The sequence below is a fragment of the Bufo gargarizans genome, unplaced genomic scaffold, assembly GCF_014858855.1.
Source record: "Bufo gargarizans isolate SCDJY-AF-19 unplaced genomic scaffold, ASM1485885v1 original_scaffold_1714_pilon, whole genome shotgun sequence".
Classification (NCBI taxonomy): domain Eukaryota; kingdom Metazoa; phylum Chordata; class Amphibia; order Anura; family Bufonidae; genus Bufo; species Bufo gargarizans.
In genome coordinates this window covers 183,318-202,829 of record NW_025334477.1, presented here as the reverse complement: position 1 = coordinate 202,829, position 19,512 = coordinate 183,318, and the positions used below count along the sequence as shown (strand labels likewise).

Here is a 19,512-nt window from a genome sequence, read left to right as displayed (position 1 = left end):
AATATAATCAGGGTTCCATAAGGACTGATTAGCTAGATATATCAAGTAGAGAAGATATAAAAAAATAGTAAGATCTAGTAGTCACAGCACATAAAGTACAAGTTCCAGGAGTTAACTTAGGTTAGATAGATAATAAATGTTTTATATACTGTATGACTAGGTATATTGAAGAATTGTATTAAAGGGTTAGAAAAAGCTGTGTATTGTTTGATGATATGTTGAATAAAGGATTTTCTAATTGGTTAGGTAAGAGAAACACCAACTTTTAGCTGTGATAATACTATATGGGTCCATCAGTGGTAGTAGTAATAAGCAAACAAAGGCCTTTATTACAAATATTGTATTTGGACTAAGAGTTTTAAGTATTGAGTGCAGGTATAAACCCATTCAGAAAATATATACCACATATTCCAATCAGTTATGAATGGATAGAAGCCTGTAAATAGTCTAAAAATGTTATTTCTACCCAAAGAAAGAAACAGAAAACGTACTTTAAAAGAACTTGTACAAAAATAGGTTTTGTGAACATTACATTCCACAAATTATTCTTAGCTTCCTGTCCTCATCTCTGACCCTGAGGAAGCAGCTGGATCAGCTCAGTTCTATGTGCACATCCCCAGTACTGCACGGTCTTAGTTGTCCTTCTATCAGCATACAGTATGCTGTCTAAGTGACCCTAAACCCTCAGGAGACTACATACAGACTTCAATACATGCATTTAGCACCATTCAATTCTACAAATACATTTTTGAAAATCAAAATCAGAGTTTATTGAGTTAGGTTAGGCTGGATACCATATGTGAGAGTCTGTATTATATTCTAGTTAGCCTTGAATATGGTAAATAATAAAAGGCTTTTTTTGGTGGATATCAGGATATGTAGGTCATCAACATCAGAATGGTCTGACCCCTGCCATCCCTACAAATTAGATGCTGGCAACAGCCGCTGGAACCGGAACTAATACAGAGAACGCAGTGGAATCAGACAGCTCTGTTATCGGGGTGGACTCGGGGCTAATACAGAGAATGGCCCTGGAAAAAAAAACTAAAACAGGCCCCATGTTGTAGGCAGGTCCAATTTGACAAAAGACGGAGCAACACAAGTAGACAGGGCCAGTAAATACCGTAGTGTAGCACAAAATGCCACCTCAGCAGAATCAAATACTACAGTGCAGCAGACATGACTGCTGTCCCAAATATATAGGAATAGAATACAGAAAACAACTAACAAAACGAATACACAACAGTGAAATAAAAACAAAACAAAAAAAAGCTAAGAAAAGTAATCTGCAACTCAGTTGCAGTCCCAAATCAGTATTCTCCTTTTGCGCTGCGGTTTTTATTGTGAGGTAGGTACCTCTCACAAACAGCCAATACGTATAGAAGAAAGAAAACTGCGCAGCTCAAGCTTAGGTAGATCTCACATTCAGAGTAAACAAACAATAAAGTTCCTCAGATATATTGCTTCGGTTCTTACAAAAATCGATGCTCTAGTCTCCTAAGAATAAAATAAGAGACGACCCAACATAGTGAAGTATGAGTATAAATATAGTAATTTATTGTACTCACAAGATCCAAAAAATAACATTCATTTAAAATGTGCACTTTCTCTTCTCAAACGCCCCACCCGGGTTTCGCCTCTTCTTCATCAGGGGCACCTGTGGACTTGTCTTGATTGCTCCTTTTTCAAGTCACTGTGGGCATTTCTACAGCCCGTATTTGCATGGTTATAACATTGAAGATATACATGCTCATTTAAAACAGATTTTCACATGGTTATAACATTAGAAAAATATATACTGATTTCAAAACTACCTTCTTATCATAAAACCCAAATATCAAATTAAAATTAGACCAATACACTGTTACAGTAACTCTATCTCCACCTCCCATAGAATCACATGACCCATCTTATCGATTCAATGTTCACTAATTGCTTCTCTCAATGAAATATACAACTCTTATCCACAAAACCATATTCTTATCACAGTTTAAAATTCTCCTCCTCATCTCAAATTACCGCAATATCTGAATACATCCAAAATGATCTTCAATGCTTCCCCCCCTTCCATCTTTGTATCACAATGGGTGATCTCCCAATAAGTTTCTCATCCCCATGGATCGTCATCTGATGCAAAATACCCAATTACCTTCCTCACATTTACCGATATACAGAGATCTACAATCCCTATCAAGTTCTTGCAAAACAAAAACACTCCTCTCCTACTCGGTAAAGGCATCCCGATGTTTTCATTGGAGATATATATCTACTGTGTGGGGTTAGCTCTTCTCCGGGGGTCATTGACACAAGTATCTTCGCCAGACACCAAGTTTAAGGTCCAAACATCGCTTTTATTTGGCACCTTAGAAAAACAAACATAACTCATACAAAATAAACACCTGCCCGGATGGGCTCTAACTAAACAAAGTATATCCCTGACTCACCTAAAGCATCATTCACACATGGTTATAACATGCAGCTTTCCAAGCCCAATGTCCATCAGGCTCCTGGCTGTACAGAGTACCGTTCACACACGGTCTCAAGTCCAGTACCTTTATCGGGGAGTGTGGCCCAGTAGTCCTCCCGACTCCAGCCTCGTGATCCTTGTGCCCAGGCGTCACGGCGTCCCCCAATGTTCCGGCTAGCACCTAGCCCCGTGGCCCGTCAGCCAACCCGGCTGAGACCATTCGTACAGAGCCTCCAGCAGGACTCTGTTTCACAAAGACTCTGTCTCCTTCCCCTAGACTGGGAGACACACCCAAGTCCATCAACAGGATTAAATAGCATCCCTGGACATGGGCATATTCCAAAATTCCAGACTGGAGCATGCGGAACAGGCATCCACCCAACACATTGCCTGTTCCCAGTTAAAGCCCTACCCGGACTAGCTGGAGCCAGTTAAGCTAACTATCTTGGTGTCCACCAACTAACTTGGTGTCCACCTATATCTAGGGCCCCTACTCCACCAAGGCCGGGCCCCTTAGTGACACGCTCCTGGTGCAAACAATACCCCTTTTTCATGCTTCCCCGGGACTTTACTGCCCCCATCACTATTCACATTGTCACACTACGTTAACATATTTAAAGCTATGCTAGCTAGTAATGGTGTTCCTATCTCTATACTTCATTTGTCCACTATGCAAGCTTTTATATCAAACTCGACATTTAAACCCTCATGTTGCAGGGTACCGAGTTGGTAAATCCATTCAACTTTCCTTCTATTAATTTTACTCAATGGGTCCCCACCTCTCCAACTATGCTGCTGGATTCTTATTATGTTTTTTTTTTTTAAAGTGGGCAGAGACACTATATCTTTTTTGTCCTTAAAGGGAGTCTTTCACCTAAAATCACCATTATAGAACACTAACATCAGGATCTCCATTACATTCCCCATATTAGAATGCTACCTTACATATTTCTGTCCATCGCCGATTTTCTCAGAAAAACACTTTTATTCAATATGTTAATTAGCTTCTGAAGGTGCCCAGGGGCGGCGTTCATGCGTCCGTTGCCCAGGCCCCTCCCCTTTCACCCCTCTGGACCGCCCTAAGTTCTTCTGATTACTTCCTGCTCTTAGTGAGAAATCCAGCGCCAGCACCGTTCAATAGATTCGCCGTGAGTGCGCACTTCATTCGCCATTATGCGCAGTGGCACAAGAGCGTTTAATGCGCATGTGCCGGCCCGTACACCCCGATGTAGCCGGCCTTGTGCCTCTGCCCCTAATGGGGAATGAAGTGCGCAGGCGAGGCGAATCTGTTGAACGGCGCTGGTGCTGGATTTCTATACACTCTTTAAAATTGTCCTTTCGGAATATTTTTAATCCAGGGTTTGTAATGACAACTAGTGGTGGAAATATAGGCATTTACATCTGTGGGCTTCAAGTAGGTTTTTGTTTTTAATTTCCCTTCTTCGGCAAAAATGGTCATCCTTTCGCATTAATATAGCACAGAAATTCCTCCAAACCACCACAATCACCCTTTCATATCAATAAGCAGTCGTCAATATATCTTTTCCAGACATCAATTCTCCAGACCTACTCTTTCTTCCCAGGATTGGCCCTATGAACTTCTCCTCCCATGAGGCCATGAACAAATTGGCGAAACTGGAGGTGAATTTCGCCCCCATGGCCAGTCCTGGTGCACTGCAAGTAAAAGCTGCCATCAAACCCCAAAAAATTATGACATAAACAGAGGTCTAGGCATTCCAAAATAAATGTCCCTTGTTCAGATGTCATTTCAGGGTCTTTTGCAAAACAGTGCTTAATTGCATTGATGCCCTTATTTTAAGGGATTATAGCATAAAAAGATGCAACATCAACTGTTGCCAATACCATCGTATATGGGCCCAAATTGTTTATCAATTTTAACACATCCCCTGTGTTTTCAGTCAAGCGGCTAGTCAATGAGTTAATCCCAGACACTATCGGTCTGGCAGGGGGATCCACTACATTCTTATTAATTTTGGGCAAATAAATCACTGGAATTACTGGATGTTTGATCAAAAGAAATCAAAACTCCTTATTATTGAAGATCCCCATTTCCATGCCTCTCCCCAATAGTGTTTTCATTTGTTTTTTATACTCTGGGTTTGGGTCTTTCCTCAATTTTCTATATGTAGTGTCATCTTGTAATAATCTTAACATGACTTCCTCATATCTTTCTTTATCGAGGATCACTACCCCTCCCCTCTTATCCCTTATCGGCCGACTTGACTACAATACGTTCATTTTTCTCCAACGATTTCAAAGCCTTTCTTTCCTCATAGGTTAAATTGTAATAAACAGGTTGAGGGTCTATCTTCTCCAGTTCTTTTAATAGACCCCTTTTAAAAGTCTCAATGCATTCATTATTTTTTGGTTGTGGAAAAAAGTTCAATTTATCCCAAAAACCAGTGTGTATAATTTCTCCTGCAACTCGATCTGTATTGTTTAATCTAGGGTTGGAGGTAACGTATTTAGATATATTAAGCTTCCTTATAATACGATGAATGTCTAAGAAGGTCTCAAATTTATTTAAAGGGAACCTGTCATCAACTTTATGCTGCCCATACTAATGGTAGCATAAAGTAGAGACAGGTGAGTTGATTTTAGTGGTCTGTCGTTTATAAGTTAGTGGTTGCTGAGAACCAACATCACAATCATTGCAGACTGGGCCTGGAAAAGAGTCATGGCACCTGAGAAGAGTCATGGTTATTCATGAATTCCTGCTCTCCTGCCACCTGCTGATGACTGATGGCCTTCTACCTAGTTTTCTCCCTTTATCTCTAGTAGAGAACTGCCAATCATCAGTAGATGGGCGAGAGTGCAGGAGATTAGGAATAACCATGACTCTTCTCAGGTAGATTTGACTCTTTTCCAGGCCTGGGCTGCAATGATTATGATGCTGGTTCTCGGCAACCAATTACTATTAGCTCATGAGTGACACACCACTGAAATCTGCATTTCTGTCACTACTTTATGCAGTCCTCAGTGATGTCAGCATAAAGTTGATAACAGGTTCCCTTTAACTGTTTAGTGGGCGCATATTTCAACCCCTTCATTAAAACTTTATTTTCACTTTCACTCAGTACATACAAGCTGAGATTATAAATCTCCTTTAGTTCTCCTTTACTTTCTTGTTTCTGGGGCTGTTCTTTTCTTTTTCTCCCTCCTCTATAAGATTTTTTTTCTGGGCAGTTCGTGTCCCTTCCACTTGAGTACCTTTCCAAACTGTTCTCATCTCTCCCTCCCTTTGAATCCCCTTTATACTCTGGTGAGGAAAACTTAGTAATTATTGATCTTGAGCCCTATTTGAATTATTCATAGCCCCTGAAGTATTTCCCTCCACTCGTGGGTGATACTGGTTGTTATACTGGGATCCATAACTTCCATATCTATAATTCTGTGGTCGTCTTGGCTGTTGATTGGTTGGAATCCCATACATATTAGCTCTATACCCCGCTGGTGGGTGCATCCTTTGATGGTAAGGGGGGGGGGGGGGGTAAAAAGAAGGCTTATTGGGTTTATAATTGTGGCCATATCTCAGTGGTCTTATTTTTTGTTGATAATTTTCTCTAAGTCCATTGTATCTTATTATGAGTATGAATCTTCTCCTTATTTAATACAATTGTATCTTTCTTTAATTCCTCATCTTGTGATCCCATCTCTACCATTCCCTTAAGATTTCCATTTATATACTTTACTAGCTGAAGGACCCGACTTCGCTCGGGTATATTTAATCCATTTCATTTAATGTTTGTGTGTGTCGTTAAAAGATAAACACTATCCACTATAACAGTGACATCTACAGCACCCCGGCCCCTTAACCACTTCAGCCCCGCTAGGTGAAACCCCCTTCATGACCAGGCCACTTTTTACACTTCGGCACTACACTCCTTTCACCGTTTATCGCTCGGTCATGCAACTTACCACCCAAATGAATTTTACCTCCTTTTCTTCTCACTAATGGAGCTTTCATTTGGTGGTATTTTATTGCTGCTGACATTTTTACTTTTTTTGTTATTAATCAAAATGTAACGATTTTTTTGCAAAAAAAATGACATTTTTCACTTTCAGCTGTGAAATTTTGCAAAAAAAACGACATCCATATATAAATTTTTCGCTAAATTTATAGTTCTACATGTCTTTGATTAAAAAAATTTGGGCAAAAAAAAAAAATGGTTTGGGTAAAAGTTATAGCATTTACAAACTATGGTACAAAAATGTGAATTTCCGCTTTTTGAAACGGCTCTGATTTTCTGAGCACCTGTCATGTTTCCTGAGGTTCTACAATGCCCAAACAGTATAACTACCCCACAAATGACCCTATTTCGGAAAGTAGACACCCTAAGGTATTCGCTGATGGGCATAGTGAGTTCATAGAACTTTTTATTTTTTGTCACAAGTTAGCGGAAAATGATGATGATTTTTTAATTTATTTTTTTTCTTACAAAGTCTCATATTCCACTAACTTGCGACAAAAAATAAAAAATTCTAGGAACTCGCCATGCCCCTCACGGAATACCTTGGGGTGTCTTCTTTCCAAAATGGGGTCACTTGTGGCGTAGTTATACTGCCCTGGCAATTTAGGGGCCCATATGTGTGAGAAGTACTTTGCAATCAAAATCTGTAAAAAATGACCGGTGAAATCCGAAAGGTGCACTTTGGCATATGCGCCCCTTTGCCCACCTTGGCATCAAAAAAGTGTCACACATCTGGTATCGCCGTACTCAGGAGAAGTTGGGGAATGTGTTTTGGGGTGTCATTTACATATACCCATGCTGGGTGAGAGAAATATCTTGGCAAACGACAACTTTTCCCATTTTTTTATACAAAGTTGGCATTTGACCAAGATATTTTTCTCACCCAGCATGGGTATATGTAAAATGACACCCCAAAACACATTCCCCAACTTCTCCTGAGTACGACGATACCAGATGTGTGACACTTTTTTGCTGCCAAGGTGGGCAAAGGGGCACATATTCCAAAGTGCACCTTTCGGATTTTGCAGGGCATTTTTTACACATTTTGATTGCAAGGTACTTCTCACACATTTGGGCCCCTAAATTGCCAGGGCAGTATAACTACCCCACAAGTGACCCCATTTTGGAAAGAAGACACCCTAAGGTATTCCGTGAGGGGCACTGCGAGTTCCTAGAATTTTTTATTTTTTGTCACAAGTTAGCAGAAAATGATGATTTTTTTTTTTTTCTCTTTTTTCCTTACAAAGTCTCATATTCCACTAACTTGCGACAAAAAATAAAAAATTCTAGGAACTCGCCATGCCCCTCACGGAATACCTTGGGGTGTCTTCTTTCCAAAATGGGGTCACTTGTGGCATAGTTATACTGCCCTGGCAATTTAGGGGCCCATATGTGTGAGAAGTACTTTGCAATCAAAATCTGTAAAAAATGACCGGTGAAATCCGAAAGGTGCACTTTGGCATATGCGCCCCTTTGCCCACCTTGGCATCAAAAAAGTGTCACACATCTGGTATCGCCGTACTCAGGAGAAGTTGGGGAATGTGTTTTGGGGTGTCATTTTACATATACCCATGCTGGGTGAGAAAAATATCTTGGTCAAATGCCAACTTTGTATAAAAAAATGGGAAAAGTTGTCGTTTGCCAAGATATTTCTCTCACCCAGCATGGGTATATGTAAAATGACACACCAAAACACATTCCCCAACTTCTCCTGAGTACGGCGATACCAGATGTGTCACACTTTTTTGCTGCCAAGGTGGGCAAAGGGGCACATATTCCAAAGTGCACCTTTCGGATTTTGCAGGGCATTTTTTACACATTTTGATTGCAAGGTACTTCTCACACATTTGGGCCCCTAAATTGCCAGGGCAGTATAACTACGCCACAAGTGACCCCATTTTGGAAAGAAGACACCCTAAGGTATTCCGTGAGGGGCACTGCGAGTTCCTAGAATTTTTTTTTTTTTGTCACAAGTTAGCAGAAAATGATGATTTTTTTTTCTTTCTCTTTTTTCCTTACAAAGTCTCATATTCCACTAACTTGCGACAAAAAATAAAAAATTCTAGGAACTCGCCATGCCCCTCACGGAATACCTTGGGGTGTCTTCTTTCCAAAATGGGGTCACTTGTGGCGTAGTTATACTGCCCTGGCAATTTAGGGGCCCATATGTGTGAGAAGTACTTTGCAATCAAAATCTGTAAAAAATGACCGGTGAAATCCGAAAGGTGCACTTTGGAATATGCGCCCCTTTGCCCACCTTGGCATCAAAAAAGTGTGACACATCTGGTATCGCCGTACTCAGGAGAAGTTGGGGAATGTGTTTTGGGGTGTCATTTTACATATACCCATGCTGGGTGAGAGAAATATGTTGGCAAAAGACAACTTTTCCCATTTTTTTATACAAAGTTGGCATTTGACCAAGATATTTATCTCACCCAGCATGGGTATATGTAAAATGACACCCCAAAACACATTCCCCAACTTCTTCTGAGTACGGCGATACCAGATGTGTCACACTTTTTTGCAGCCTAGATGCGCAAAGGGGCCCAAATTCCTTTTAGGAGGGCATTTTTAGACATTTGGATCCCAGACTTCTTCTCACGCTTTAGGGCCCCTAAAAAGCCAGGGCAGTATAAATACCCCACATGTGACCCCACTTTGGAAAGAAGACACCCCAAGGTATCCAATGAGGGGCCTGGCAAGTTCAAAGAAATTTTTTTTTTTTCGCATAAGTTAGCGGAAATTGATTTTTTTTTGTTTCTTCTCACAAAGTCTCACTTTCCGCTAACTTAGGACAAAAATTTCAATCTTTCATGGACTCAATATGCCCCTCAGCAAATACCTTGGGGTGTCTTCTTTCCAAAATGGGGTCAGTTGTGGGGTGTTTGTACTGCCCTGGCATTTGAGGGTCTCCGCAATCATTACATGTATGGCCAGCATTAGGAGTTTCTGCTATTCTCCTTATATTGAGCATACAGGTAATGAGATTTTTTTTTTCCGTTCAGCCTCTGGGCTGAAAGAAAAAAATGAACAGCACAGATTTCTTCATTCGCATCGATCAATGTGGATGAAAAAATCTCTGCCCAAAAAAAAAAATGGAGGGGAAAGGCGTCTGCCAGGACATAGGAGCTCCGCCCTACATCCATACCCACTTAGCTCGTATGCCCTGGCAAACCAGATTTCTCCATTCGCATCAATCGATGTGGATGAATAAATCATTGCCGGGATTTTTTTTTTATATATATATATATATACAAAGTGCTTGCCAAAGCATAGGAATGCCGCCTCCTCCTCAGCTCGTATGCCTTGGCAAACGTATCTGTCACTGCAGAGGAGAAAATCCCGTCTTGCAGCGCCGCATACACCGACTTGCGTGTAATCTGACAGCAGCGCAATGCTTCTGTCAGAATGCACATCGGTGCTGCAGCTAGTAGATCGGTTGGTCCACCTGGAAGGTAAAAAGACAAAAAAAAAAAAAAAGAAAAAAACAGGCCACAACGCAATAATTTTATTAACTTTGGAACAGAACATGTAACTTTAACTTTTGGAACTAAACATTAACCTGTTTGCTTACCTGTTTTTTTTTTTTGTTTTTTTTTAGTTTTTTTACCTTTATAGAACAAACCTCTCCTTCCCCATGGGTCAATGTGCAAAGCGCAAATCGCCCAAAGATGTGGCGAAGTGCGTTATGCACTTTGTCCCATGTGAAAGGAGACGTTTGCAGCAGCAGTGAGTGAATGGGCCCTAATAGCCCTGTGTGCCTGTCCTGGTGAGATGATCCCTATGCTAATAGTGTACCTGTGAGTGGTACTTCCGGAAACACTCTCCAAAGCATAGGGCAGGGTGGTCCGGACAGTCAGGACAGAAATAGCGGGTGTCACGCCTTATTCCACTCCTGCTACAGACACGACATCTTTTTCGGGGTGACGGTTGGGTTGAGGTACCAGGAACGACATTGGGGAAATGTCGCTCGTGTAGACGGCTAACTACACTGGTGGTTGGGGCCACGGAACCTCCTGGATACAGGAGGTTCTCGATGATCTCTTCCTGAAATTTGAGGAAGGATCCAGTTCTCCCAGCCTTACTGTAGAGAACAAAACTATTGTACAGAGCCAATTGAATTAAATATACAGACACCTTCTTATACCAGCGTCTGGTGCGTCGGGAAACTAAATACGGAGACAACATCTGGTCATTGAAGTCGACCCCTCCCATGTGGAGGTTATAGTCGTGGACTGAGAGGGGCTTTTCAATGACACGGGTTGCTCGCTCAATTTGTATTGTCGTGTCTGCGTGAATGGAGGAGAGCATGTAAACGTCACGCTTGTCTCTCCATTTCACCGCGAGCAGTTCTTCGTTACACAGTGCGGCCCTCTGCCCCCTTGCAAGACGGGTGGTAACGAGCCGTTGGGGGAAGCCCGCGCGACTAGTTCGCGCGGTACCACAGGCGCCAATCCGTTCTAGAAACAAATGCCTAAAGAGGGCCACACTTGTGTAAAAATTGTCCACATAAAGATGGTACCCCTTGCCGAATAAGGGTGACACCAAGTCCCAAACTGTCTTCCCACTGCTCCCCAGGTAGTCAGGGCAACCGACCGGCTCCAGGGTCTGATCTTTTCCCTCATAGACCCGAAATTTGTGGGTATAGCCTGTGGCCCTTTCACAGAGCTTATACAATTTGACCCCATACCGGGCGCGCTTGCTTGGGATGTATTGTTTGAAGCCAAGGCGCCCGGTAAAATGTATCAGGGACTCGTCTATGCAGATGTTTTGCTCTGGGGTATAAATATCTGCAAATTTCTGGTTGAAATGGTCTATGAGGGGCCGAATTTTGTGGAGCCGGTCAAAAGCAGGGTGGCCCCTGGGACGGGAGGCGGTGTTGTCACTAAAGTGCAGGAACCGCAGGATGGCCTCAAAACGTGCCCTGGACATGGCAGCAGAGAACATGGGCATGTGATGAATCGGGTTCGTGGACCAATATGACCTCAATTCATGCTTTTTTGTCAGGCCCATGTTGAGGAGGAGGCCCAGAAAAGTTTTAAGTTCGGAAACTTGGACTGGTTTCCACCGGAAAGGCTGGGCATAAAAGCTTCCCGGGTTAGCGGTGATAAATTGTGTGGCATACCTGTTTGTTTCGGCCACAACTATGTCTAAAAGCTCCGCAGTCAAGAACAGCTCAAAAAATCCCAGGGCCGAACCGATCTGAGCCGTCTCAACCCGAACTCCAGACTGGGCAGTGAAAGGGAAAACTACAGGTGCGGCTGAAGTTGGGGACTGCCAATCAGGGTTTGCCAGCACCTCTGGGATTCTAGGGGCTCTACGGGCACGTCTTTGCGGTGGCTGCGACGGGGTCACTACTGCACGTGCCACCGTACCAGCTTCAACTGCCCTTCTGGTGCTCGCTACTTCACCAGGTTGTACGGCAGTGCTGGTACTAGGTCCAGGGAGGGCTGGGCTGCTGGTGTATGCCTCACCACGTAATCCGACAGCACCAGCCCCACTCTGCTGCTCTTGAAGCGGATCCTGCGCAACCTGCGGTCTAGCGACACGGGGCCGGGTACGCCTGGTGGTATCAGGGACCTCAGCCTCCTCGTCCGAACTTTGGGTCAGAGAGCCACTGCTTTCTACAGGTTCGTATTCTGACCCGCTGGATTCATCAGATGAGGGTTCCCACTCCTCATCCGACTGGGTCAGAAGCCTGTAGGCCTCTTCAGAGGAATACCCCCTGTTTGACATGTGGGCAACTAAATTTAGGGGTATTCCCTGAGACTACCCAAGAAAAAAAAAGCAAGCCTGTCTTACAAAGGGGAGGCTAGCGAATGTACCGGAGGCCGCTGCGGTTGATAAAAAATATCAAAACTGATTTTTTTATCGCCGCAGTGCGTGTAAAGTGAATGTGCAGTGATCAAAAAAAAAATTTTTTTTTGTCACTGCGGTGGGGCGGGTGTGGGCGAACGCACGTGTGGGCGACCGATCAGGCCTGATCGGGCAAACACTGCGTTTTGGGTGGAGGGCGAACTAAAGTGACACTAGTACTATTATAGATCTGACCGTGATCAGTTTTGATCACTTCCAGATACTATAAAAGTACAAATGCTGATTAGCGATACGCTAATCAGCGAATAACGGACTGCGGTGCGGTGGGCTGGGCGCTAACTGATCGCTAACTACCTAACCAAGGGACCTAAACTATACCTAAAACCTAACGGTCAATAACAGTGAAAAAAAAAGTGACAGTTTGCACTGATCACTTTTTTCTTTTCACTTGTGATTGACAGGGGTGATCAAAGAGGTGATCAAAGGGTTAATAGGGGTTCAGGGGGGTGATCAGGGGCTATAGTGTAGTGTTTGGTGTACTCACTGTGAAGCCTGCTCCTCTGCTGGATCCAACCGACGAAAAGAACCAGCAGAGGAGCAGGCAGCCATATAACAGATCATATTTACAAATATGATCTGCTATCTGGCACTTTGATTGGATTTTTTAAAAATCAGCAACCTGCCAGCCACGATCATTGGCTGGCAGGTTGCTGACGAAATACCTCTCGATGAAATGCCGCCGCGAACTGCGCACGCGCGGGCGCATACTCGCGTCATCTCGCGTCTCGCGAGATGACGCGTATATGCGTGACTGTGCGCAGCGCTGCCACCTCCGGAACGCACATGTGCGTTAGGCGGTCCGGAGGTGGTTAAAGGGAGTCTGTCACCTCCATATGGCCATATACAGTGCTTACATGGCTCTGTAGCACACCTATACAGGATTGTAACAGTACCTTTGTCTTTGTCTTTAGACTTGCACCAGCAGGAAAAACTGAGTTTAATTCATATGCAAATGAGCACTCGCAAGTGCCCAGGGAGGAGTTCAGTGTGTAAGTGCCCAGGCTGCTCTGCCTTCTTTTCACTTTACTCCTCCCCAGTCTCTGCCTTTGCCCGCCCTCCAAGTCTCTTGCCTCATTGATAGGTCCGGACTTGAGGGCGGGCAAAGGCAGAGGCTGGGGAGGAGTAAAGTGTAAAGAAGGCAGAGCAGCCTGGGCACTTACACACTGAACTCCTTCTTGGGCACTTGCGAGTGCTCATTTGCATATGAATTAAACTCCGTTTTTCCTGCTGGTGCAAGTCTAAAGACAAAGGTACTGTTACAATCCTGTATAGGTGTGCTACAGAGCCATGTAAGCACTGTGTATGGCCACATGGAGGTGACAGACTCCCTTTAACAGTGACCTCCAGAGCCCCCCACCCCTTAACACTGCCCCCCCCACAGTGCCCCATCCCTTAAAATTGGACCTCCACAGCAGCCCACCCCCTTAACTTTGACCTTTACAGCAGCCTTAGCCTTTAACAGTGAGTTTCACAGCACACCACCCTCTTAACAGTGACTTTTACAGGGGACCGCCCCGTAGAAATGGACTTTACAGCAATCTGGCCCTTAACACTGACCTCCATAGCGGACCATCACCTTAACTGTGACCTTCACAGCAGCCTGCCCCTAGGGTGGCCAGAGGTCCAGTTTTGGGCCAGACAGTCCGGCTTTCAGACTCCCTGTCCTCCGTCTGGTGCAGGGCCTGGACGGACACAAGGATGTACTTTTGAACAGCTCACTCTCAGACAGCAGCACTGTGCTGCCTGAGTGTGAGCTGCAGGGAGAAAGTCACCCTCCCTCCCACCTCTGCAGCTGACAGAAGTTGATTTTTACCTTCATTTTTTCAATCCCCGTCAGCTGAGTGGGAGGGGGCGTGACCTAACTGGATCAGGGGTGTGGCTTAGCTGGACCTGGGGGCAGGATTTTTTAAGTTCATCTTTTGAGGGTGGACACATTGTGGCAGGGGGCATAACTGGGCTCCTTCCTGCAAGAGTGACACCCCTCTGGGTACCTTACTGGCTTATTTACATACCAAATAAACTGGATTTTCTGAGAATAAAACATCTATTGCTGGAACAAAGGCACATCTTGAAATAAGGTACTAATTCTATGGGAAGTGGAGATAGAGTTAAACGTATCTCTATATTTTAAATGGAAAGGTTTCTATAAGTATATTGGTCTAATTTTATTTTATATTTGGGTTTTATGATAAGAAGGTAGTTTTGAAATCAGTATATATTTTTCTAATGTTATAACCATGTGAAAATCAGCTTTGAAATGAGCATGTATATCTTTAATGTTATAACCATGCAAATACAGGCTGTAGAAATGCCCACAGTGACTTGAAAAAGGAGCAATCAAGACACGTAAGTCCACAGGTGCCCCTGATGAAGCGGAGGCGAAAGCCGGGTTGGGCGTTTGAGGAGCGAACGTGAACATTTTGAATGAATGTTATTTTATAGATCTTGTGAGTACAATAAATTACTATATTTATACTCAGTTAGCGGGACTTCACTATGTCGGGTCGTCTCTTCTTTTATTCTTAGGAGACTAGAGCATCGATTTATGTGAGAACCGAAGCAATATATCTGAGGAACTTTATCTGAAAGACACTCTTTGTTTACTCTGAATGTGAGATCTACCTAAGCTTGAGCTGCGGGTTTTCTTTCTTCTATAAATACTACTGCCCCGGCTGCTGTATTCAACTGTATCACAGTCCTGAGGACTGTGATCCAGTTGAATTTAGGTAGGCACCTGTGGATACCCGTGGTCACTGGCCAGGCGCACAAGTACCTGATGCTCCTAGCATTAATTACTACTGAGAGCATCAGATTGTTAGGTATCCAACTGGCAGCCATAAGCAGGGCTCGAGTGCCCCAAAGGCATTGGTCCCTTTAGGGTGTATGGCCAATCTGCCCCTGTCTGTTATCTATGTAGTGGTAGTGCTGGGTTCCTGCAGTTCAGCGCCCATTCAAAGCTTCTGGCTTTGTCCACTGTGTTAGTTCTGACACTAGTGGCTGCCAACATCATCTGATCACTAGGGATTCCCAGATGTCAGACTCCCATTGATCTGATACTGATGACCAATCCTAAGGATAGATTATCAATATCTAATGTCAGGAAACCCCATTTAATAGATCTCCAACAGATGTAAAACAGTTATTGTAAGCTGAAGTTATTGTAAATTAAGGGAACAATTGATTTTTGTAACATACTGATTGCTTAATTTTATAGAGATGCTATTTACAGTATACACTCATTGACAAAAAAATAGATAACACAGCCAAATACAAATGTCAGATTGTGCCAACTTGGCATACAGTTATTTCTCAGGCAGATATGTAAATGATTGCAGGTGGGGTTTGATTAGACACTGAGTCTTGCCACAAGAGGGCATAAAAGTGCTCCCCCCAATGCCCTATAAAAAAGCTTTCAGAAGCTACTTTTGGCTAGTGTGACTTTTGGTGAGTCCTTGTTGACTGCTAGACATGCCTCTGTGACACACTCGCAGACATTTTGCCCAGCTGACAGACTTTGAGAGGGGCGTATCATTGGACAGAGAGGAGCAGGAAGGCTGTTTGATGCTGTTGTAATTTAAACTGCCCATCTTCTAGGTCAGTGATGGTGAACCTATGGCACGGGTGCCAGAGGCGGCACTCAGAGCCCTCTCTGTGGGCACCCGCACCCTGGAAAAAGTCTATGGTGTACCAATATGCTTTAGACTTTTGCTACCATTAATCAGCGCAGGGGGTACTATGAACAGCACAGGCAGCGCATTGAATTAGGCGGCTATTATAGTCATGAAGTACATGGAAGATATAATTCATTCATATAGTTACATTGCCATGTTGGCACTTTGCGATAAAAAAGTAGGTTTTGGGTTGCAGTTTGGGCACTCGGTCTCTAAAAGGTTCACCATCACTGTTCTAGGTTGTTCTGACCTAGCTGTTAGGAGGTGGTGGGAACACCGGTAATGTGAGACTACGTACACATGGTGAACAGGCTTCAGACAGTCCAGATAGACCATGTCTGCCATCCAGATACAGGCGGCATCTTCATTACACATCCCAAATGTGCCACAGGACACCATACACAACCTGTATGTCTCCATGACTAATCGTATCTCATCTTATATCCAGGCTAGAGGTGGGCCAACAGGGTACTAGAGTGTCCTTTGAACTGTACAGTTTTCCCCAATTAACGTATCTTTCCGCTCCAATATTGTAATAATTTACTATATCATCATTACATTCACACATAGAAAGTTTATTTGTCAATGAGTGTAATTTGGCTCTTTATATATCCTAATTATTCTAGTCATAAAATATCTGCTGCCATTGTTTCCATCATTAATGCAATATATCTTCTATAGTTATATTTAATAAAATAATAAGATATAACATCATTTGACTGAAACTACTCTTGTGAAATCTTACCATAATGTACAGTTCGGTGATCCAGTGAACTATCATAGTGGACATAGTGGACCATTTGCTGTACATACAGTGGTCTGTCAAGTAGATTACTGATTCCTCTTATTAAATGGCTCTTATAATAAAGATAATTACAAAGGCATCCCAACCAACATTAATGATATGTCCACAGGATAAATATCTGGCAGGTGGAGGTCCTTCCTCTGGACAACCCAACTGTTTATCTAAAGACGGCCATGCACATTAAATAATGAGTCCAACACTTGTTTCTCCAAACTTGACTGAGCGTGCATGTTTATTTCATTGGGAGTAGTTGAATGAGGCCACTGCCAGACACCTCCGACAGTGCCTTATCTCCCTTGGGAATGAATAAGATGCCATGAGTTTCCCATTGTGGGACCCATACACATTAATTAGGTGGCTAATTTTGTCAAAATTAATGCTTAGTTCCAAGTTTTCTCATGTGCCACAGATAAGTAACCATCTCAGGAACAGGGAAACCCGATTAAGATATACTGCATGTATGCCAATTATAGAATCTACGGAGCATGTGTCGGATTACAATGTCAGACAAAAGCACAATGATGGCAAGTGCAAAAAACTGAGGAACTGAGCTGCACCCCTAAGAATTACCGTACATTTTGTCTTCTCTGGAATGGTACCACAGATTTTCGTCATCCAGGTGTTTTTTTAATCGGCAGAATCAACCCTACCAGGCAGTATGCCTGGTTTCATAGTGTTGATCTTGCTGACTAGTCCTTTCTATATAATTAAAGTACGCTGAAGTTTTTCTGAATCTTTGCTCTGTAATGTGCATTGCACTGCATTTTCATGGTGATAGGTACTGTATTTACACCTCAATACTTTCTGATGTATATCACATATATGAATTATAGGTTTATAGACAGCCTATGGACACCATATGTATGTGTATATGTGATTCAGACGGTAGACATCCAGGAGAGATGCATGAGTCAAAGCATGAAGAGTATTTATTGGCATTTCCACCATATCATAAACCCAATTCATTACTGCAGGGCTTTTTCCACAAGTAAGAACTTCATACACCTTCAGTGTGTGGTGATAACGGGAGGGAATAAATCATGTCAGTAAAAAATCAGATTGAAGCTTAGAACTAGTTTATGTATGAATCATGTCCAAATCTTTATAAATTTAACATGCAGAAACTCCACATAAGTAATTACTAGACTAGAGATGAATGAATCTAATCTTATGAATTGATTTGTCTCATCAGCAGGACTTCTGTGGGGTGCTGTCCCTGCCGGTGAAAAAATACTCACCTGCAGCTAGGTTAGCAAGGTTGGACATTTAGCTTGGCCCTGATAATTTCCTGCCTAGACCCAGAGGCGTGGGGGAGGAGATCCGCCCCCCGGGTGCCAGAAGCAATGAGCGCTTCCATCGATACAGATGGAAGCGCTCATTGCTGAAGCACTGGGAGATGCAGTCCTGTCACTCACTGACAGCTCAGCTCCTGCGCTCCTTCTTCTCTTCAGGACGGTGGCGCTCCTCCCACACAGGGCTACACAGCGATCTGTGTCTGCAGGGGAGAGAGGGATGTGAGCTTCAGGAATGGGATAAGGTGGTAGGTACTGTGTTTTTGTTTTTAATAGAGGAGGCACAGAGAGCATTACTGTGAAGGGGGCACAGAGGGCATTATTACTACAAAGGGGGCACAGAGAGGGCATTACTACTACAAAGGGGCACAGGATAAGGCATTACTACTTCAAAGGGGGCACAGAGGGCATTACTACTACAAAGGGGCACAGAGGGCATTACTACTACAAAGGGTGCACAGAGGAGAGGTCATTGTTACTATAAAGGCGCACAGATGGCATTGCTACTATAAAGGGGCACAGAGGGCATTGCTACTACAAAGGGGGCACAGAGGAGAGGGCATTACTACTACAAAGGGGGCACAGAGGAGAGGGCATTGCTACTATAAAGGCACACAGAGGAGAGGACATTGGTACTATAAAGGCGCACAGAGGGCATTGCTACTATAAAGGTGCACATTGGGCATTACTACCATAAAGGGGGCACAGAGGGAATTACTACTACAAAGGGGGCACAGAGGTCATTACTGCTACAAAGGGGGCACAGAGGAGAGGACATTGCTACTATAAAGGTGCACAGAGGGCATTTCTACTATAAAGGCGCACAGAGGGCAATACTACCATAAAAAGGGCAAAAGGGCATAGAGTGCATTACTACTACAAAGGGGGCACAGAGGAGAGGGCATTGCTACTATAGAGGTGCACAAAGGGCATTACTACTATAAAGGGGCACAGAGGGCTTTACTACTATAAAGAGGGCACAGCGGGCATTACTACTATAAAGGGGGCACAGAGGGCATTACTAGTATAAAGGTAGAACAGAGGGCATTGCTACTATAAAGGGGGCACAGAGGGCATTGCTACTATAAAGGTGGCACAGAGGGCATTGCTACTATAAAGGGGGCACAGAGGGCATTACTGTTATAAAGAGGGGAACAGAGGGCATTACTACTACAAAAGGGCCACATAGGGAATTACTACTATAAAGGTGACACAGAGGGCTTTACTACTTTGAAGGGGCACAATGGGAATTTCTATTGTGAAGGGTGCACAATGGGCATTACTACTGTGAATGGGCACAGAGGGCATTACTACTGTGAAGGAGGAAAAGTGGTCATTACTACTATGAAGGGGGCACAATGGGCATTACTACTGTGAAGAGGGCCCAGAGGGCATTACTAATGTGAAA

At 43.5% G+C, this 19,512-nt stretch overlaps 1 protein-coding gene across 1 annotated transcript in view; it reads right to left on the bottom strand.

Moving 5' to 3' along the window:
- Positions 1-19,512, bottom strand: part of LOC122923543 (death-associated protein kinase 2-like) — a 111,316-nt gene that overhangs the window by 11,129 nt on the left and 80,675 nt on the right. The gene's annotated exons all lie outside the window — the stretch shown is intronic.